Here is a 12,309-nt window from a genome sequence, read left to right as displayed (position 1 = left end):
GGGAAGAAGGCGCGTGGGGGGTAGGGGGCGGGCGGAGACCTACCTGTGCGCCCTCGGCTCCCCTGCTGGCCCGGGGTGGGGGGCGGACATTCCCATTGATCCCCTTCCCGCCCCGGGAGCCCTCGGACAGCGGACCCCCGCGCCGTTTCTCCTTTCCTTGCCTTGGCTGGAGCTACACCTTTCGGGCTCCAGGCATTTGTACTTCGAAACATTTGTTTCGTAGTAAGGAAGTGGGGTGTGCGGCCGGGATAGTACCGAACCCGTGGCCGGAGCTCCAGGGCGTGAATGACTCACCGCCCCGGGGCCAGGTGCCCGTGATTCACGCGGGGTACAAGCGCGCGTCCTAGCTGTGTGCTTCCAACCCAGGGAAGAGCGGCCCTTCTGCAGGGATGAAGCGCGGGAGAGGCGAGGGGGGGAACGAGGCGGGGACGGCTGGAGCAAAAGGGCGGCGTTTGGGTCTTAGGTTGTTTTATTTCTTCCACAATAACCCCCAGGGGTGTCAGGCTCCCCAGATTTGTTAAAGGCTTGTTTCATGTTCTTGGAAAGGTTGCAAGCTTCACCCTGGCTGCAGTGAATGGACGTTGAGGAGCTCAGATTCGCTACAGGGCTGGGTCTAGTCTCATTCAGAACTTGGATAGTGTCTGGGGAGCTGTCAGCGCGCTGAGGACGTTCCTTTCAGTAATTGCCATTGCTTCGGACCCCTAACGTAGTTAGCCTAAAAAGAAATGCCAGCAGATCTTAGAACAAGTCACTCTTCAAATGATTTTTCGCCAAATCCTAAAAACAACCTAGTTTGCTATTCGTGAAATCGGACCTTTTCACACTGATGGGTCTTAAAGATTAACTTGCCACATTCACACTCCACCCCACACCTGTGAGATTGAGAGGGAATTTTGCTCATGATGTAAGGCTCAGCTCAAATGACCGAAGGCCTTCTTGATCACCTCCAGTACCCCCCAGTCCACCCCACCTCCATAGCCCGATTTTGCTTTCTTCATCAAACCAAAACCTAACTTAAACACCATCTAGTCGATGCCGGCTTACAGGTCAGGGTAGAAATGCCCCAGTGAGTTTCCAACACTGGAGAAAGGAGTAGAAAGCTCCCTTTTTCTCCCAAGGAGCAGGGTGGTGGTTTCGAACTGTTGACCTTGCTAGAAGTAGCCCAACTATAAGAACTACACCACCAGACTACCTGAAGTTATTTTGTTGACGAATTGTTTGAGTCCCATGTCTATTGTTAGTTGTGTGGGAATCCGTCCTGACGCCTGGCAACCCCTGTGTGCAGAGTAGAACTACCCCAAAGGCTTTTCAAAGCTGGGACCTTTTGGAAGCAGATGGACATTCCTAACTACCGAGGTGCTCCAGGTGGGATTGAACTGCCAACATTTTAAATTATTACTGGGTTGTTACTTTCTAAAAAATCCCTCCACTTTGGTAAATTTAGTGCCTGGCATTAGTTGGTCACTGTCAGTATTTGGTGACTAGTGGGTGAATGGTTTGTGACCCTTAATTGCCATGGAGTAGATTCTACCCTCTCCTGATTTCATGTAGGACTATGTGTGACTGTTCAAATTCACAGTCACACAGTCTTCACTTAATTTTCATCAACTTCTTCCTCCTTTGTATGAGGAGGGTTTGAGCATCACGCCCTAAAGAAATTTGTTGCTGTTGTTAGGTGCCGTAGAGCTCTGACTCACAGCGACCCTCTGTACAGCACAGCGGGTCCCGTGCCATCCTCTCAACTGTTCTTTTGTTTGAGTCCATTTCTGCAGCCACTGTGATAATCCATCTTGCCAAGGTTCTTCCTCTTTCTCTGGCCCCTGACTTTACCAAGCATGGCATCCTTTACCAGGGACTGGTCTTTCCTGATAACAGGACCAAAGTACATGAGACGAAGTCTCCACCCTTGCTTCTAAGGAGCATTCTAGCTGTACTTCTTCCAGGACAGATTTGTTTGTTCTTTTGACTGTCCGTGCTCCTTCAATATTCTTTGTCATGATTCAAGTGCACTGATTCTTCATCAGTTTCCACCTTTCATATGCATAACCATCACATGTCAGTTTGTTGTACAGTGGTGCTTCTATGTCATCTTGTGTGCTTCTGTGATGTTATGGGTTTTCAAATACCAGTAGGGTCACCCAAAGTGAATAGGTTTCAATAGAGCCTACAGACTACGAGCAGACTAGCAAGAAGAAGGCTATCTACTTCTGAGGAACTAGCCATTGAAAATCTTATTAAAAAGACGTTCAGTATTGAGGGAAATTGGCACCATGAGCTTCATTACAAGGAAGTGCATAACTATAAATTAATAGATGATTCAAAATATTATCCATATTCATTGGGGAATAAGTTCAGATACTGAAGTAGAAATCAGCCAAGTCAAATTCCCATGGTACTATGTCTCCACCCATATTTGAAATATAAGGGGGCTTCAAAAAGCTAGTAGGAAATGACATTATCTTTCCCTTCTATTTTTCAATGTTTTATTGACATATAGTTCATGTATCATAAAATGCAATAGTTCAAGCACATTAAAAAGAGCTGTACCATCATCACTACAATCAACTTTAGAACATTTTCTTCAACTTCATACTCAATTATTACCTCCCCATTTCCCCTGACCATTAATCTGGACTTACCTATCCTGGATTAAACATACATAAAAACATTTAAAAACCAACAAACTAACCAGAATAACAAAGTAAAAAAGATTTAAAAACTTAATTGAAAAGAGAGCAGAAGATATTAAAAACTAGAACAAATTTAAATGAATCACAGGGAAAATCAACTGACAGGGTGTTAAATTTTAACGTAACTGCATCTGCAACAATCCACTTTCCAATGGATAGCATGCATTCTGCATGTTAGTAAGCCTATTCACATCCCTGTTCCATGGTCAGAAGGGATTCCCCAGGGTCTTAATCCATGTGTATTTCCCATTCACTTAAAAAAAAAATTGAAACAGCTTTAAAACAAGTCTAAAGGGAAATCAAATGAGAAGATACTACATTTTGACCCAACTACATCTGCCATAATCGACTTTACTATGTTCTCTGTCTGAAAACAGGGCTATTCACATTCCTCAGCTATGATGGGGGGGGGGGGTAGTCACCGATGCTAAATCTATGTGTGGACCCTGAAAATGGATTTTGGGCATCCACTGTCATCCATGACCTCTTACAAACCAGGTGTTCACAATTTAAGCTCTGATGCCATTCCCTCTTTTAGATTTGGATATTTACAATCCTTTGATCAGACAGGCTGATGTGCTTCTTAATTGTTGACGCCTCACATAGATGGCTGTGCATTATCTTTTACTTTCATTTCTCCACAAACTTTTGAAGCACTTTTATACTGACATTTCTGTGTTCCTCCCTCACCACTCCCTGTGCACCATCTTCAAATTCAGCTACAGTTTGGAAAGGTTCATTGTAGGTAGCACTTAATAGAAGTATTCATTTAACTAAATGAAGATAAGAATTATATCTCCCAGGAAGCCTCAACTCTGATGATTTGCTGTTTTTATTAGTATTAATAAGTTCCACAGAAGAGTAGATAAAAGGAGGTATTAAAATTGTATGTTAAGCATCCTACTTGAATTTAATCGTAAAGAATCCACTTAAAGTTATATGTCAGTGATGTAACGGAAGAAGTATTCAATTGGAGGATTATAAAATACTCTTTACTACATGTTATATTATTTGGAATAATAACTTTTGGAGGCAGATCAATCAGCTGTAATCTCCTAGCAGTGTTTTCAGAACTTAGGCCCTTCAAAATCACCGATGAAGAAAAGCGGGCGTCTAGCAGTTCCCTTTCCATAAGAATAGCTGTGATCATTTTCAGAAGTATAGTGTCAAGAGTGAGTTCTGAGAGGATAGAATTTTAGAGATAAAAGGAACCTTGAAATTGCTTTGCACAATTCATTTCTTTTTATTAATCCCTTTCCCAAGGAAACTAAGGGGCCTCCATGGAGCTAATGGGTAAGCATTGGGCTGCTACCCACAAAGCATGTGGTTCAAACCTACCAGCGACTCCTCCAGAGAAAGATAAGGCTGCCCTGCTCCTGTACGATTTCACAGCCCCAGAAACCCTGCACAGGGTCACTATGAGTTGGAATTGGCGTGACAGCTGAGGGGCGGTGGGGGCAGGGAGGGTGTAGAGTGCCGAGGAAGCTAGACACAGGACTAAAGGCCAGGACTAAAACCAGGTCCCTAGATGATGCAGTTGGTTAACACACTTGGCTGCTAACCAAAGAAAGTTGGAGCTTCAAGTCCACATAGAGACACCTTGGAAGGAAAACCTAGAAACTCAGCTCAGTTCTACTCTGAATAATGGGGGTGAAGAGGGTTATCATGAGTCTGAATTGATTTGGTGGTATCTAGTTTCTGACTTCTGACCCTGATTCACTCCCACTTTGTGCTCAAGTTATTGGGAGTCCATTAATTAGCAAGAGCTCTCCTAGGTGTGGAATGAATGGTTTCTGCCACTAGTCATTAGTCCGCCTCTTCTCAACTCTCAGGTATTTTGTGTACTCCTTTGTGTCTTTAACATCTCTATATTCAGCAAACACTTGTTTGATATGACTGAGAAAATGCACTTTAGGCTGAAAAAATATTTAGGAATTAAAAAAACCCAACAGCAACAGGAAACTCTTGTTCACAGCCTAAAGAAGTTTTTGACTAATGAGCCCAAATATAAGTAGTAATTAATCTTCAAATTAAATTTACAACTTAAACAGTCACTAAGCTGCAACAGTGTTTAATTTTCATGCCTTAAAAATTTCAGCTAAAATTGCTTATAACTTAGTTATAAGTTAGTGGCATGATTAGTTGGCATGATTCTCCATGGAAGAAATAGTAAGAGTCCAGAGTCCAGGCATCTGATAGTTCTTGCTTCTGCTCCTAGTGCCCCAAAGAAAAGCCTGGGTTTGCCATCCAGCCAGAATTGGGGCTACAAATCAGCTCTGCTTCTAATGTAAGGAAAGAGATCAGTAGCAAGTTACTCAGTATTTTTGACCATTAGTTTCCTCATCTTTCAAATGGGAGCCAGTACCACCTTCCCTAAGGATGATTGTGAGCTTGGATATTGTATGCAAAGATCTTAGTGTAGGCTTTGGTTCAGTTAGTTGCTGTCTGGAGTTAATGCTCAGAGTGGCCATGTGCACAACGGAACAAACTGTTGCCTGGCTGCATCATCCTCACCGTCACTGGAATGTTCAAGTCTGTCCTTGAGATCACCCTGCCAATCTATCTCACTGAAGGTGTCCTATGCCTCTCTTCACCCTCTACTTTGCACACGTGTCCTACTCTGGTGACTGATCCTTCCTGATGGAATGTTCAAAGCAGGGGAGTCAGAGAGTGTTCTGTTGTGATCCTTATGAAAACGATAAGGTTTCCAGCTGGCTAGTTTTCAAAAGTAGATTACCAAGCTTTTCTTCCTAGCCTGTCTTAGTCTGGAAATTGCCAAACCCTGGCTGCCATGGTGACTCTGCTGGAATTTGAAGTACTGAGGGCATGGCTTCCAGCTTCATAGCAAATGAAGGCCACCACAGTATGACAAACTGACAGATGGGTGGTGGTCATGTAGACTGTTGTTGGGTGCTGCTGAGTTAGTTCCTACGCACACCACCCCATGAACAGCAAAAGACAATGCCATCCTCTTTCTGGAGCCTCTGTGTCAGTCCCTCTTTGGGAGGGTCATCCTCTCTTTCGCCGACTCCCACCACCAAGCATGATGTCCTTTTCCAGGGACTGTTCCCTCCTGATAACATGTCTAAAGTTGGGGAGCTGAAGTCTCATCACCCTCTCTTCTAAAGAAACATTCTATCTGTACTTCGTCCAAGGCAGGTTTGCTTCTTCTTCAGGCCATGCATGATACTTCCAATGGTTTACATCTTAATTCAAATGCATCAATTCTTATCAAAGTTTACTTATTTATCGGCCAGTTTGGACATGCTTGTGAGATGATTAAGAGGACCATGACTTAAGACTCTATAATCCCTAAACTAGGACTAGATAGTGCCCAGATACCACTACCAGTTACTTTAAAAAGTAGAATATTAGAAAGTTCTGTGTAGAATGAAGGAAAATGTGGGACAAAACTCAAAAATCACAAGGCGAGGCTGGCTTAGTGGTCAGAAAGAGATTGGAGGTACTCCTCTGACTCTGGCTCTCACCTCCACGTTAGAATAACCAACCACTGAAGATCAATAGGGGGCAAAGGTCAGAAGGTTGGGAAAGAAAGAAGAATGGAAACAGGAAACGGGGAGGAACTGGGATAAGTGATGCCACATTGGGAGCATTATAATACTTAGCTGAATGAGAATATGTATGCATTCAGGAAGGGGTGCTAAGCCATGACTGGAGGGCATCTCAGGGACATGGGAGCACATTTTATAATCCTAGGTAGACTCTATGAATACAGTTCTACCCAGATCTCGGTGAACCACGCCATGGCCTAAACAGCATGATGACCTCGGTTGCCGACCAAGCAGGCAGCATGGCATCACACAGGGGCTGTACCAGAAGGACTTAATATAGAGGTCCAGTTGAATGAACTGAGCCCTGCCCTGAAGCTGCCTACACCCTTTGGACTGAGGGCTCAGGTATTCGAATGGGAGAGGAGGCAGGAGTGACAGTCGCTGGCCCTTGTGGTGAACCGCCAGCTAGGGGGTTGTCCAATGAAAAGGGACTCAGAGTCACCAAGCATTTGGAACCTCGATACCCCTCACAGTGACATGACAGGTTTTGATGTGTTGAGTAGGGAACTGCACATGGAAGAACTGACCCAGGAAGTTTGCACCAATCCCCATGCTTAGGGTACACAGCGCTTGATAGAATGGGAGATCAAATTATGCAGGGTAGCCACTCATGGGTGGAAGCCCAGGATGGATCTGTGTTCGTGTGGCTTCCTCATACCGACAGTGTCCAGAGGGCTGTGTCACTGGAAAACTGATGTCATCCGTGCAGTCGCCTTATACCCCAGGGGGATGATTGACAATGTTGTACTTTTTTGTTTATATGGATTTTTGTTTTCCTGCCTTTAGCTTTTTTTTTTTCTTCCCACTTTGTTTTTTTGATTATTTGTTTATTTCCTGGCTGGTTTGTTGATGGGCTAATGTATTTGGTCCTATAGGGTTCAATTTTGTCATAAGAAGACTGCCAAAGTAAATCTTAGTCGTGCGTATTCTATGGACAAGCAGATGGATTCTGGGCTCCTACTTGACTTTAGCCCCAGTCCATGAACCATTAGTTCTGATAACATGGCCATGCTTAATACTTGCCTTCATGCAATGACAACTATAGATAAGGGTGCGACAGTCAAATGTGAAGAGAGCAGATGCTGCCTGGCTATCAATTGGAATAGTGTATGGGGTCTTAAAGGCTATATTCAGACAAGCACCTATCTAAGCAAGGAGTCAACTAAGTCCATAAACTTTTTCCTTTATCATATTTGAATTTTGTTATTGGCACCTTTGGATCATACAAGCTGGTATACTAGAAGAAGTACACCAGTTTGTGTGATCCAAAGATGACAATAACAAAATTCAAATATGATGAAGGAAAAAGTATCGGAGCTAAAATTGTGAACACCCAATTTGTGGACGCCTATGGAGGACAGTGGGAACCCAAAACCCATCTGCAGAGTATCTAGTCAGATTAAGCCACTGGCAGATCTCCCCTAACCTCAGCCAAAGGTCTGGAACAGCCTTACTATCAAACATAGATCACTGTAATCCTGATGAGGCTGGATCAAACTTGATACCCTTGGTTTGTTAACCTCCCTCTAGAGCCAACCTCAATTTGTTCTAGGTGCAAGGATCTCTTGTTTGTTTCATGACAAAAATTCCTTCCCTGGCTTTTTTTTTTCTTTTTAAAATCATTTTATTTGGGGCTCGTACAACTCTTATCACAATCCATCCATACATCCATTGTGTCAAGCACGTTTGTCTATTTGTTGCCATCATCATTCTCAAAACATTTGCTTTCTCTTTGAGCCCTTGGTATCAGCTCTGCATTTTTCCCCTCCCTCCCCGCCCCACCTCCCTCACGAACCCTTGATAATTTTATAAATTATTATTTTTCATGTTTTACATCATCCACTGTCTCCCTCCACCCACTTTTCTGTTGTCCATCCCCCAGGGGGTTATATGTAGATCATTGTGATCCTTTCCCAGTTTCTATCCCACCTTCCCCTTACCCTCCTGGTATCACTACTCTCATTACTGGTCTTGAAGGAGTCATCTGTCCTGGATTCCCTGTGTTTTCAGTTCCTATCTGTACCAGTATACATCCTCCAGTCTAGCTGGATTTGTAAGGTAGAATTGGGTCATGATAGTGGGCAGGGAGGAAACATTAAAAAACTAGAAGAACGTTGTATGTTTCATCGTTCCTATACTGCACCCTGACTTCTCCTCCCCAGCAACCCTTCTGTAAGGGGATGTCCAGTTGCCTACAGATGGGCTTTGGGTCTCTACTCCACACTCCCCCTCATTCACAATGATATGATTTTTTGTTCTTTGATGCCTGATACCTGATCCCATTGACACCTTGTGCTCACACAGGCTGGTGTGCTTTTTCCATGTGGGCTTTGTTGCTTCTGAGCAAGATGGCCATTTGTTTATCTTCAAGCCTTTAAGACCCCAGACATGATATTTTTTTTATAAGAGGCCACTATCAGCTTTCTCACCACATTTGCTTAGGCACCCACTTTGTCTTCGGCAATCATGTCAGGAAGGTGAACATCATTGAATGCCAGTTTAATAGAACAAAGTGTTCTTGCATTGAAGAATTACTTGAGTAGAGGCCCAATGTCCATCTGCTACCTTAATACTAAGCCTATAAATATATGCACATAAATCTATTTCCCTATCATCATATATAAATATATTTACATATGTACATGCCTGTATTTAGACCTCTATAAATGCCCTTTGCCTCCTACTTCTTTCCTCTATTTCATTTTACTTTCCTCTTGTACCACTATCATGCTCAGCCTTCATTTGGATTTCAGGAATTCCTCTCGGTTACATTACCCTTGATTTAAACCTACCAGGCCTCCTACACCCTCCTCACCATCAATTTTGGATCACTTGTTGTTCCCTTGTTCCTGGGTTTGGTAACACCCACTTCTTTACCCACCCCTTCCCTGGCTTTTAAAACATTGATGGAAGTCTTTTCTTTCTTGCCCATTGTTGGTATTTTTTATCTTTGTATTACTATTGTTTTATCCTTACCACCTCATTTAATTTTTGTTCTTTATTGTTTCTGTTGGGTTTACCAGTTTATGAAGCACAGAAGGAGTGGGTGCATAGAGGTCCTGATGCAAAGATTTGTAGGGGATGTAAGGGGGGCAGGGGGTAGATGGAGAGGGTGAGGGGATTTTGGAGTAAACAGTGAAGGCAGGAGGTGGAGGGTGCACAGAACTGAATGTGGCTACACAACTAATTTAAATGTGATTTTATCATAGGGGGAAAGAAAATGTTCTGAAATGGATTGTGATAATGACTATACAATCCTTGACATGATTGAACAATTCGATTATATGATGTGGATTATGTGCCAGTAAAACTGGGGGGGGGGGCGGATTATATGTGAATTGTTTAATGTAAAACTGAGATCTGCTCTGTCAACTTCTACCTGATAAACAGTAAAAAATAAAAACAAAAACAAAAATTACTATAACTTGGGTCAGGCACATTTTAGTCTTCAATGTGACATTTTTGCTCTTTAACACTTTAAAGAGGGACTTTGCAGAAATTTTGCCCAATGAAATGCATCATTTAATTTCTTGTTGGCTGCTTCCATGAGGATTGATTGTGGATTAAAGTAAAATTAAATCCTTGACAAACTTACGTTTTCCACGGTTTATCGTGATATTTTTTTTATTGGTCGAGTTGTAAGGATGTTTGTTTTCTTTACATTGAGTTGTAAAACCTACTGCAGGCTGTAGTCTTTGATCTTCACCAGGAAGAGCTTCAAGACCTTTTCCTTTCAGCAAGGAGGACTGTGTCATCTGTTCATGAGCCATGTCCTATCTTGAGGCTCTGTTCTTTTTCATTTATCTCAGTTTCTTGAATTACTTGCTCAGCATATAGATTGAGTAAGTATGGTGAAAGGATCTAACCCTGGCATATACCTTTCCTGATTTTAAGGAATTGAGTGTTCCCTTGTTTTATTCAAGCACGACCCCTTGTTCTGAGGCTACACAGATGCTACATATCACTGCCATCAAGTTGATGCTGATTCGTAGTGACCCCAACGGCCAGAGTGGAGCGGCTCCTCTGGTGTCTGAAGCTGAGAATCTTTAGGAAAATAGAAAGCCTCATCCTGCTGTTGGTGGGTTTGATCTGCTGATCTTATGGCCAGCAGCCCAAATCCACTAAGCCACTGGGGCTCCTAGTCCTGGGAACTCACCCAAACCAAACTCACTACCATTGAGTAATTCCAACTCACTGTGACCCTATAGGACAAGGTAGAACTGTCCCTGTGGGCTTTTGAGACTGTAGCTCTTTATGGTAATGGAAAGCCCAGTCTTTATCTAAGATCGCTCAGCAGTTCTCAACCTCTGTGGGTCGAGGGGGTCGATCGACCCTTTCACAGGGCTGCCCGATTCATAACAGTAGCATATTAGTTATGAAATAGCAACAAAAATAATTTTATGGTTGAGGGGTCACCACAACATGAGTAACTGTAATAAAGGTTCGCAGCTTTAGGAAGGTTCAGAACCACTGATCTAGCTGATGCTTTCAAACTGCTGACCTTGCAGTTAGCAGCTAAAATAGGTTCTTATTGCTACTGAAACGTGACCATGGGGTGAGGGGTGGGGGGCATAATTTTGCAAAACCTCCATTTTCTCAACTGGAGAATTGGTGATTGGGATGTGATAAAGAAAGTTAGATGAGCTCTAAGATTGTATTCAACTCTAGTTTTAGGAACCAATAGAAAACGTGCATTTCTCCTGCTATTTAGTTTAAATAAAATCATGAATATATCCTTGATTTAACAAAAGGAACTGCAAAATGGTTAGTTTCAAGGTCTTCCTAAAACTTTGGAAACTTTAATGATATTAAGTACCCTTTTATTCTTTCACATGGTATATTTTGGTTACAGAGTTAACTTACATGTTTCAACCTGTGGTTCATTTTCCTTTATACAAATCAGTATAAGAAGTATAAAGGAGACATACTGCCCCAATAACTAAAGTACTCAGATGCTAGTCAAAAAGTCAGTGGTTTGAGTCCATGGAGTGGGGTAGGAGATGGGGGAGACCTGTTGATTTCCTCTTGTAAAGATTACAGCCTAGGAAATCCTATGGAGTTACATTGTATCCCTGTGAGTCAGAATCAACTCAGTGGCACACACCAGTAGCAAAAGGAGTGCACGGATTAACCAAAGACACCCTTTCTTTGAGAGGTTTAAAAACTAGCTTGGAAGGTTAAGGTAGCTAACCAAAAGCTATTTTATGTGTAGAACTGTCAGAGAGGCATACAGAAATATGCTCTGTGAATTCAAAGAAAAACACTATGTCTAGCCAGAAAGAAAAAAAGAGAGAGAAAGACCTTAATTAGGGGGTTCTGAATGAAGCCTCAAAGACTTGTAAGACTTCCACGGTAGATATGTGGAGTCTAGTTCATACTAACACACTTGAAGATGGAGGGCAGCATGGTTAGGCTGAGGTGCCTGGAGGCAGCACAGTGGGACAGAAGGCTGCACAGGAAGGGTAAGGAAACGTGAAGCGTCTTGAGCATCGCATTACTGACAGTGGGATTTATTTAGTAGGAAGCCATCAGAGATCTCTTAGGCTGAGAAATGATGTGATCAGAGGTATGTTTTAAGAAGATTGATCTTCACCAGAGGAACCAAGAGTAGTCGCAGTCAGGAAGCTGTTAAAATACTCTCCTGAAGAGAAGCAATAATGCTTAAATTAGGGAGGGGGCAGGAGGCTGAGTGAGACACTGCAGAAGTAGATGCAGCAGGACTCAGTGGCTAATTGGGTGTGAGAACTGAGAGAAAAGTCAAAGATAACAGACAAGTAAATTAGTTGATGGCAGGAATTGAAAATAGGGATCAGGAAGAGCAACTACTAAAGCACCTGCCAATAGTATACAATCAAGTTTTTCTCAGGAAATAAAATAAGTTATAAATTTAAAAACTCTAAAATAAGAAAAGAAACAACTCAGAAATGAACCAAATATCTGAAGTGGCATCCTTCACTAAAGAGGAAACTTACAGCTGACAAATAAGGCTATGCAAAGATGTTGAAAATCATATATATTGTTATGCATTGAATTGCATACCCCCCCCC

This window comes from Echinops telfairi, unplaced genomic scaffold, assembly GCF_000313985.2.
Source record: "Echinops telfairi isolate 266 unplaced genomic scaffold, ASM31398v2 ScPeMD7_70;HRSCAF=299, whole genome shotgun sequence".
NCBI classification, from domain to species: domain Eukaryota; kingdom Metazoa; phylum Chordata; class Mammalia; order Afrosoricida; family Tenrecidae; genus Echinops; species Echinops telfairi.
Note: the sequence above shows the minus strand (reverse complement) of the source record.